Genomic DNA, 11,364 nt, shown 5'->3' with positions numbered 1-11,364 from the left:
TTTTTAAAAAAAAAAAAAAAAAAAAAAAAGCCGGGGAACTTTAAAAGTAGGCAGTGCTGTAGTACTACATTTCTTAGAACATTTTAAACTAGCACTCATCTTTTCACAGTCTGTTTACTTGAAGAAGCACTATTATAATCAAAGAAACTTTTTGAGTGGGCAATTTAATTTAAAGATTTTCCGTTTCAAATTGCTTTATTTCAGGGAAATAATTTTCCAGTTGTTTTTGCTATATTCTGCAAGTAAAAACCGTGTTTCCTTTTTCACTTAAACTTTGGTAGGAAACAAACTAAAGCAGACAAACATTTCCTGTTATGTTTGTTGCTTTCTTTAATCCAATGGATAAAAAAGTAAAACCCTGTAAACATTATTTTATTTTTTTATGCAATACCATGCTGTAAATAGGGTTCATCAAGTAAGGATGTACCTATGATTGAATCTTTAATTCTGCACAGTTAGAGTTTATATATAAACGTGTCTTGACAATCAAGGACTTTCATGCGAGTCTTCCTTTATGATGTTTATTATTGTTATGCATTCCATTTGTTTTAAAGTGAGTACCAATGTGCTAATTTGTATTGTCTGAAAGTATGTATGATGTTTTTACAGCTTGTTTTTAAGAACCTGTAAATATGTACAAACCCCAGTCCTGCTTTATGTTAGAAGGCATATGATGTTGTACTGTAAGCAATAATAATACACAGCAGTGCTAACTTTACAAGTAGCATCAGGAACGTTCTAAAAACATTTCAGAGTTGTTAATTATCCTCATTTCATCTAATAATTATCATCTTTAATCAGTTTTTATAAGCAGATTCCATTGTTCCTCCTTTTGGAACGTGACACTGTTTACACAGCGTAATTGGCGCTGCAGGGGGACAGGCTAGATCTGGCTTATCTGCGCTCACTCTCACTAAGCATTGAATGGCCTTACCACTCTTCTGCAAGATGGAGGAAGACCGCACACTTAGTGCCCATCACACTGAAGGAAGGGATGTGGGTTTTTTTCCTGCTTCTGTACTGCTACCTAACTTTGTGGTTTGCTTTGGATTTTAATATTTGTTTCTGTTTTAGATTCAAGCCCGTAAGTTTTGAGGTGAATTAAGCTCCATTGTGAAATAGATAGTTCTCTTCATATTTCATAGCTTCATATTTCAATAATTCTAGACTTTCTACTTTGGTTTTTAGATACTTATTTTTCACGCCTGATTTCTCAGCTGATCAGATGAGTTTATTCAACTTCAGTACAAAGAAAAACAAAATTGAGGTTTGAAGTGAGTAATATACTGTACAGAACAGCTATTTGAATACACACATCACTGCTCTAGAGATAAAACCACCAATTTATAAATGTATATGACTTACATTTTATAGGAGAAATGTTTTTAAATGCTAGTCATTTATATAATGTGCTTTGAAGGATTTGCTAGTCCACTTCTGTCACTTTTTAGTACACTGGTATCTTTTATATGTAATGTATGCTTTTTATTATTGTAGCAAAGCATTTCAGTAGAAAGAATTTTGCAAAAATATGGGGGAAATTTTTCATTGTTGGATTTGAATTATACTGGATTTTATCTGTGTAGTCTTACTTGTCTTTATTTTAATGCTGTTTGGAAGGGAACTTGGTATCCAAATAAAGCAGGTAACCTCATTTTACTTCAAGGGCATACTGTGTAGTGCTGAATTTAATCTGGAAATCCAATGATTTTGAAAAGAAAAACAAGTTTTTAAAAATTGTACAGGAGAAATTAAATGTGTGATGGAAATCCTGATGATGGAGACATTGAATTTTCTGACACATAGTGTTATTTTCCTGGGGTCCCCATGACTTCTTTGTATTTCAGCTAATAAAAGAAAAACCCTGCCATTGAGACTGGTAGGCTAATAGGATGTTCTGATTATACAGTATTACTTTCCTTATCCCACTTTTGACCCTTTCTCGATCACTGTAAATTTTTATTTTCTATTTCCTATTGATAATTAAACATGTATATAATATAGATACTGTTGTATAGAACTGAATGAATTGGGTTGCTGTGCTTGAATGGGTAGCTAATTGAAAATACTTTACAAATACTGAGAATTCATAAAATGCCAGAGCAAATCGTTGAGGGGAAAGAGGGCTCCGTGTGTCTTGGGAAAGGTCACAGCAGATCGTCTTCAATCCCAGAGGAGAGTAAAGTGAAGGAGTCAGCTGCAAACCCAGTATCAGGACACAGACTGGGTCTTCCCTTCCTTCCCCAGAAAAATAGCACTAAATTTCAAAATCTACTCAGGTGAAAATTGCTTTGCAATGATAGTTATCACGTTGAAATTTTCACTGTTAAATAAGAGATTTGTGATTTTTTAAATACAAACTTTTAAATCATTAGCCTGACAGTTGAAATTTAGTAAGTCAGTATATTTTAGGATATATTTTGCCTTCCATGTAGAGTTGTTTTTAAACAATTGGGAGGATTTTTTGTTTGTTTAAATACATTTTTATTGTCATTGTAAAAATAATTTTTGCTTGAGCCCATGTTATTGGCATGAATGAATTGCTGAGCCTTTATAATACAGTGAACACTTGGGTCATTATAGTCATGGGACATGGAGGTGTTCTCAGAGCCAACCTGTTCTCTAAGAAATTTGATGAGTTACACGGCTTTTGGCACTATTGTCATTAGTTAACTTTGCCATTTAAAGTTTATAATACCATTTTATGTATTGTGATACTAAAGGAAATTGTTTTTGCTTTATTTTAAATTGAATTATTAGACTAACATTTGCAAATTCTGCATTTTAAATGTAGATACTGGCTGTTTGAAAAATAAAATATAGAATACAGTTTTACGAATAATTTTCTAGCTGAATTTTTCACAATACTTTGAGCCAAATAACTAATGGTAAATATGCAAAAACTGTGGTATATAGATAAGAAAAATAGGTTGTCTGTGTGGAATTAGATCACACAAATTGAGTAACAGTTATTAGGGCCTTTACTGTAGCTTTGTGTGGAGTATTATTCTAAAATTCAAGAATCAAGTGTTACTGTCATGAAATATTTAAGCTGGAAGTATTTTTAACATGAAACTAAGAATATACGTATTTTTTCTTTATAAATAAGATTTTATAACGCAGTGGCAGTAGCATACGTGGGATTTCTTTTTTCTTTTCCCTTTCATTAGTGTAGGTAGGTTTATCTCACCCGTCTGCCACTCTGCTAGTACCTTTTCTTGGGACAGGACGCATTGTGAGAAAGCTGTCTGTAGCCAAGAGTGCAGCCTGGGTCCCCAGAAACTTTAACTGGCCTTTGCGGGTATCTGTCGTTGGACCCAGTTTTCTTAGCATGGCGACGCTGTAACCAAATGTATGTGGTTATGCTACTGACAGTCTGCTAATTCATTTCCTCCATCCCAGTTCCTGACTGATTCAGATGAGTAGGGAGAAACACTCTACATGACACTTCTCCCTGCCTCTAAGATGATCTGAAAAAATAAAATTGAAGTCACTTGAATTAATACGCTGTCACTGAGTCTTACTTGACAATTCATCCTGCAAAAAAGAATATGGACATTTTTCTGATGATGTGTTTGGTAGGATTTTAAACTTTTTCAGTGTGCTAGCTGTTCAATTTTAACCCCTTTTGGTGAGCCTGCTAAGACGTGAAAGGATGTCCAGAATCGATGGAGGTGAGAAGTTTTTGGAGAACTGAAACCAAAATGGGGGTCTCAAATGTAGCCTTTTTTGTCATTTCCAAATAAAAAGGACATTTAGAGTAAAAACTACCTATAATTGCAGATTTATGTGCATATGTGTAAGTAGAGGTGAGAAATGTGATATTGTAAACACGAATGGCATTTTCAAATGACTGGCTAAAGCTTTTAAATGGTCTTGAATGGTGAAATTGAGAACATTTGAGCCTTTCCTATTTACCCTTTTCTGCAGATGAATTTTTAAAGTTGTAACCTTCATAGTTCTCTCAAACTTAATATCCTTAAGCTTCTGAAGCTATGCTCTCCTATCCAGGTGAGGAAGGGAAGCTGCGTGTAGTTGCATACACCTATAATCCCAGCACTCTGTGAGGAAGGGTGAGGCAAGAAGATCACAAGTCCACGCCTACCCTGGGCAACTTAGTGAGCCTCTGTACCAAGACAGAAAAACATCTCAAATGGGCTGGGGATGTAGCTCATTGCGAAGGTCCTGAGTTCAATCCCCAGTAGTGAGGGTGGGAAAGGGACCAAAGAATTGTAATATCCATGGTAACACTTGTGTTTTCTGTTGATTTGAATCTTCACTTGCTGGGGTGTAAGCTTGGACACTACATGCATTCAGCATTGGTCTACTTAGTAAAGGCATTGTAATGGATGAAGACAACAGGTGGTTGTGGCTACTTCACCCCTTGGGCACCTACAAGTTTTGATAGTGGTATCAGTCATATAAGTATTGCAGATTGTTACAGCAAACAGTGGATGTCATAAGATGGGTTGGGTGCTGGGCTGACTAATTTCCATGTTCTTCAACAATTGGATAACTACAGTTACTCTCATTTTAAGGTAGTCTTTAGAAAATTAATTGTAACAAATTGGTTCCAGAGATTAGAAAATATGTACAGACCAAATGCAATGGAAATACAGAACGTTGTCAGGCATTATTCCCTCCTGAAAAGACCAAGTTTTTGAGTAGGCTTCAAGCATGGACTGGGAATGAGGAAATAGGTTGTTCTGATGGAACTGACTTCTCACAGGAGTGAGATTAATGCCTACAGAGATTTGCAAACCTGAGGATCACCTGGACTCCAACAGAGCATTGGAAGTGGGTGGTAGAAGAGGCTTACAGGAAGTAGGGGGCTACATGAACCAAGGCCTAGTTAGCCATCCCAGCACAATCTTTGTGGAGAGGTGTTAATACGGCCTCCCTTGAAGTCACTACTGTTGAGTTTTCCCAGTCCACTGTTACATTTATGGTACTCTTCTATTCCCTGCTAGGCGTTCAGGCCACTGTAAAACTTACCTTTTAAACCTCCACTCTGATAGTTCTCTGTTTATGGACACCCCAACACCGTCACTTACACAACTTCCATCAGTTAAAACTGATGGCCAGAACACAATAGAATAAACACCTGCAGAGCAACTCGGGCCCTCGCAGAAAACAAGTTGGTGAGAGCCCCTGCGTGCATTTTACCGGGCTGGTCCTCGATGTTGGCTGACAGCAGGTGCTGTCAAAGCATGAGCTGGGGCATGGGCTCTACAGAGTCCAGTGAAGTACACAGAACAGGTACTGTATTGTTCAGGAAAGTATTTCCAAGTAGCATAATCAGCACTGCACGGGACATCCTTGAGAACTATGGGTGCTTCCCGTTGAGGATGATGGTGAGAAGATCCTCCACAGGCTACCTGAGGCGATGAGCGAGAGGGCTTAGAGTCAAGGGCTTTGAAGTTGCAGGTTGGCTTGATCTGTTTTAACTGTGTTCGGGTCACCCTTTTGGAACCTCAATTTTTTGGTGGGGGTGTTACCAGGGATTGAATTTAGGACTTTGTGCTTGCGAGGCAGGCGGCAGAGCCACTGAGCTAAACCCCCGGCCCTGGAACCTCAATTTTTATCTCTGCAAAATGATGAAAACCTACCCAGGCTGTTATGAATGCGAAATCATTTGAGGTAACAATTGTAAATTATAAAGCAAGGGGCATTTACTAGTTCAAATTTAACACTGATGAAAGAGCAGTGGATAGCTGCTGCAGCCCACGTGCATATGAAACCACGGCATTTCATAGTTAGACTCGAGTCCCGTTCGCACCACATCTCATCATGTGTAAATATCCCCAAATCGGAAATACTTTGGTAAGGATATTCAACCTGTATTGTCTTTCAAAAGATTGAATATATGAGGTAATCAGCCTATCTGGGTTCAATGGCAAGCAATAACTAGTGAGATGGAAGTAAGAATGTGTTGCGGTGAAATCCCCAGTTTCTCACCCCTAAACTGTTAGTTAATCCTGAGCAGGAATCTGGAGGCCCATGAGGCAAAAGTAGTCATGGACAGTGAGATTGGAACGGAGCAGCCAGCTTTCCCAGGCAGGAGGAAGGGATGCGTGGCTGCCTGTGTGTGTGTGGAGCAGGTGGGTCTGCTCTCATTTTATTAAAAAAGTCTGCATTTATTTTTTGACCATTTTTCTCCCTTCTTTGCCAGCTCCTTTGTTTATATCTTCCTGAACAACTGCAGTATCCATGCTCTCCCAGGTGTATACCAAACAGAAACAGCTGACTGAAGGGATAGGCTGCCCTGCCTGATTCTCGTGAAAAGTAGGGACACTTAGGGTTTGTTTTTTTGTTGTTTTTTTAGTATTAATATTTCAGGAAAATTTAAAACTAGATTACTCATTTGGGGGAAATTGTGGGAGTCCTGGATTAGTCTGTAAGATTCCTGGATGCACTGTTCAGCAAGCACCAAGCAGGTGTGTGTGTGTGTGTGTGTGTAAGTGAATTAACAGTGTGAGAGAGCAAAGGAGGCACTGGCAGTGCTGTGCGGAGGGTTAGAGATGATGCTGGAGATGAGGGACAGTAAGATGATTGGGTGGAAATGTTGGAATTCCATGCTCATCTAGAGCTGCACCTCCTACAGGCATCTAAACAAGATTCTCAGGGAGACACAGGCTCCAAGATAGTGGAAAGTGAATGCCTGCTTGATATGTGCTGGGCTTGTTTCCAAAACCTGAGTGTAGAAAAGAGCAGAGGATGCAGCCAGGACTGAAGGTTAGAGGCAGTTCCTTCTCCTTGACACCCTAGGGCTGACTGGCCCCTCCCTTTCCCACCCCTGCTGCATAGGAACAATGAAAAAAGAAGCAAAAGGGTCCACGTGGGGAGCCTATGGACAGGAAATGACAATGCTTGCTGCTGAACTTGGTTCATTAAATATTCTGTGATCTGATCAATCAGATGGTCAGGTCATGGGTGGTAGTGGGGGGGGCAGGCTCATAAATGTTTCTCTCACCCTATGGGACCTTCCCTTCCTTTACCTCACCTGGCATCCTCATGTTTCTTCACCCACTCTTGTTGCTCATCCACTCTCTCTGGCCTACAGGTCTTGCTGCAGATAACAAGCAGGTGAGGGCCTTTCAGAAGCTCCCCAGAGTCTCCTCACCTGGCCCTGTGCAGCCATCTGCTACCCAGGAAGTCTCTCAGCCCCCAATTCTCACTGTTGACCATGCTTAGCGTGCAGATCCTATGGGAGAAGCAGTGCTGGGAAGTTTGGAGTTAGAGGCACTATAGAAAACAGCAATAGGACAGAAACTGGCCGTGGACTTTCAAAATAAGAAATAGTGTGAGTTCTGAAAGCAGCAGGTAGCTGAACTGGATTTCAGTCCCCAGGCGATTCTAGAATGTGTGTTAACAACTCTGCCAGGTAGGCTTGGGAGACCTTGGGCAAGGTCCTATAGTGAAAGAGAGCACCCCTGAGCAAACTCCTGTCTTCTGTTGTCTGCACTCTTGAAGGTCTGGCCCTGGGGCTTCCGTACATGCCACTTAAGTAAACTCTTAAGAAATCCCGTAATTCTCAACACTGGCTGCACTTTAGAAACACTGCAGTGATTTAAGGAAAATACTGATGCCCAGGCTCCACCCCAGACCAATGAAATAATGAAGACAAGCTCCCCCTCGGTCCTGGATGGCTGTCACTGTTGTCACAAGGCAGACTGCACCCCATGTTGTCTCATGCTCCCACAGGCCCCAGGCTGTGACAGATGCCAGGTGGCTGATACAGGACAAGTGACTTTTCCCTCCTCACAGGGCAAACTCCCAGAGTAAACAAAGAGCTCAGATCCCGGAGGAGAAACCTGCTCTACAGGAGCTGGGCACACCTGACAGTAGGATGTGGGGGCTCCTCCCTCTGCACTTGGCCCTCCGCAAAGGAGCTAAAGCCCATTCTGGCCTCTTAGGGGGCCCACCCTGGCTTCTCTGGGACCCAGGAGCTTGCCTTTCCCGAATTCCCACCTTCACCCCCAGCCATGCCCAGCAGTGCTTTCTGCAGCCTTGTGTCTTTGAGCCTGGGTTTCTTGGAGTACAGGCCAAAATTTAGAAAGGAAGACCTCTTTCAGTTTTCTCACTTCCCTTGGATTAAACAGCTGAACTGTGTAGAGGAGACAGCCTGGTATTGGAAACAGACTGAAATTCAAATCCTGGCTTGCTCCTCAGGGCCAGCAAACTTGTGAATGTGTGCAGAATCCCTGTGATTTTAAAACAGGTGTGCTCCCAGGAGGGACAGTACAGTGACTAAATATTTGTCATCGCTCAGGGCCAGACTTCACACCCCTCCTTGCCATTAAAAGTTACAACCAGCGGAAGACACTACCTCCAACAAGATGTGTTCTAGCTCTCAGGTGTTTTGGAGGTGGGGGGAGGGCTGTTGGGCTAGAAAGCCTGTAATTCTCGACACTGGCTGAACTTTAGAAGCACTGGATTGATTTAAGGAAAATGCTAGTGGCCAGGCCCCACCCCAGACCAATGAAATAATGAAGCCAAAATCTCTGGGGGCTGAAAGCAGCCCTAGGTGATTGTGAAGCACAGCACGCAACAGACAAACCAACCCTGTCTGGGGCACTCAGACTCTGGTTCTGGGGTCTGGGCTGGAAGACATGTTTTTGTTTGTATACATCTACATGGTGATTTGATGTTTCAACCTGCATTTGCATTTCCATTCTCCTTAACTGTGTCCCAGCTCTGGTCCCTCTCCAAGGTTCAGGCTTTCTGACAAATGATTTCAAGACATGGTTTCTTCTGCAGCCTTCACCCAAAAGGCGAGTCTCAGCACTACACACTGGGCAGAGAGGCCGGGGCCGCCTATCCACAGCTGCATCAGGTAAGACCTGCAGATCAAAGCTGCACTATTGTGGGCTTCAACGTGGGCATGAGCTGTTACTAAACAGGAAAAAATAGAAAGGTGAATTTAATAACATCTTTTACACAGCTGGGCTGAAGTTACAGGCAATTTAGACATTGAAATAAGAACACGTTAAAACATTTTTACCTTGTCCGGTTGTGTTATGCATTTACTATCTACTGCTCCATAACAGGTTACCCCAAAACTTGGTGGCTTAAAGCAATGATGGTAATTTATTCTCTCTCATGGTCTCTGTGTGTTAGGAACTCATTCAGGGCCCCATCTGGGAACTCTGAGGAGACCGGGATCACCTCATGTGTCACTCGTGTCTGACCGTGATGTGATGCTGGCTGCTGTCGGAACACCCGTGTGGCTGCTTTCGTGGCCTGGGCTTCCCCATAAGTTGGCGGCTGTATCCCCAGAGTGAGTGAGTGAGGAAGAGGGAGGAAGATGAAGGGACACCCTGCCACCTTGTGCCTGGGCTGTGAAGCCAAACAGTATTATTTTTCCATTCTCAGTAGGCACTTAAAGGTCCACTCGGGTTCAATGAGAGTGAATACAGACTCCATTCCTGTTTTTGTTTTGTTTGTTTTTGTTTTTGTTTTTTTCTTCCCCAGGTACCGGGGATCAAACTCCCAACCTTATGCTTACCAAGCAGTCGCTACGCCACTCAACTCCATTCCTTGTCGGATCCCATTCCTTTTGGAGGAATCCCAATTCCATATTGTAGGAAGCGATTATGGGATAGAACATATCAGTGCAGCCATCTTTGAAAATACAACCTGATCCATTTTATTTTTCTTTTTAATTTTCTTACTCATGTTCCCTTAGATTCCAAAGCAATGTGTGCTTATTATAAGAAAAACTATCAATAAAAATCCAAAATTTATAAACAAGAGTAGATTTCTCCTTCCACTTTACTGTATCAATTTCAGTTTCTAGAAACACTATTAACATATTAACATTAGCTGGGCATGGTGGCGCATACCTATAATCGCAACACTCGGGAGGCTGAGGCAGGAGGATCGCTGAGAGTTTGAGACCAGCCTGGGCTACCTAGTGAGTTCCAGGTCAGTCTCAACTACATAGTGAGACCCTGTCTCAACACCCCCTAAAACAAAACAATAACATGTACTCTTCTATATGCATCTTACACATATGTAAATACATGAATAACATACCATAGTTATTATTCTACAAATTGCTTTTTTTTGGGGGGGGGTCTGGTACCAGGGATCGAACTCAGGACCTTGCACTTGTGAGGCAGGCATGAGCAAATTGTTTCTTTATCCAATAGTAATTGAACAGAGTTCTGTATCAGTACAAAGAGAACCACCTAATCCTTTCTGGTGCCAGCTATCTACATCTTGCTGTACCATAGCATGAATTAGTGTTCCATTGATAGATTTTTAGGTTGTTCTCATTTTCTTCAACTATTACAAATTGATGAATCAAAAAAATATCTCTCTACTAGGTCATGTAGGGTAGTACCTTGCAAATGGAAGTGTCTCATTCTGAGAATATGCATAATATTATTTTTCCACACAAGTGTAGAGGTTTTTTAAAGTTAGCATCACTGTTATAAAATAAATCTACATTAAGCAGCACACACGTTTTTCTTTGCAAATGACAAAAAAAAAAAAATGTGTTTTTCTATTTAGCCTTAACGACGGAGACATACACACTTGTCCTAAGGTTTAGAAGGTGCTTATAAACTTGGAAGGAATCTCCTCATTTATTTAGAAAATGACGAGGGGCAGGAAGCGGGGAGTTGCAAGAGGCGTGCATTTCCTTTTCTAATGTTTTGACTGGCGCTGAGATGTAATTGAATGTGTATCTTCAGTTCACACCGAACTCTTAGGGGAGACCCATGAGAAAGTAACAGCAAACAAGAAACCAGTTTAAGGTAAAAAGAAAAAAGAAAGTGCTGTGTATGACCCAAAAACAAGTGAGAAAGGCCCTATGGATACCTTCTGGCCACACAGATCGGTAGAGGGATGCATTGTGGATTCCAATAACATGCCGTCCTCTCCTCTTATCCCTCCACCTTTTGCTCACTGATGGCTAATCTGTAATTTACCCTGCGACTCTTGCCTCTTGCAGCGATGGCTGGAGACTTCTTTGCAGGGAATGAGGTTCTGAACTGTGCTACCACACAGATGAGCTCCGAGGACTTTGTGCTAAGCACAGGTCAGGCACACTGTATGATCCCACTTTTATGAAATATTCAGAATATGCAAAGTCAGAGACAGAAAGCAGATTCAGTGTCACCTGGACTTGGGATGGGGATGTGGCGTTACTGCTACTGAGTACGGAATTGCTGTTTGAGGTGATCGGAGTAGTTGGGAAAGATGGTTGCACAGCATTGTGAATGTGACTAATGCCGGAGGATTGCGCACTCTAAAGCAATTAGATTGGCAAAGTGTATGTAAAATACTTTCAGGGGTAGGGGAGAGGGAGGGAGAAGGAGAGGGAGGGAGGGAGAGAGGGAGGGAGGGAGAGGGCGC

Source organism: Fukomys damarensis, unplaced genomic scaffold, assembly GCF_012274545.1.
Source record: "Fukomys damarensis isolate Sample0158 unplaced genomic scaffold, DMR_v1.0_HiC HiC_scaffold_24, whole genome shotgun sequence".
NCBI classification, from domain to species: Eukaryota; Metazoa; Chordata; class Mammalia; order Rodentia; family Bathyergidae; genus Fukomys; species Fukomys damarensis.
The sequence above is the reverse complement of the archived record's forward strand: the minus strand, read 5'-3'. Positions refer to the sequence as shown.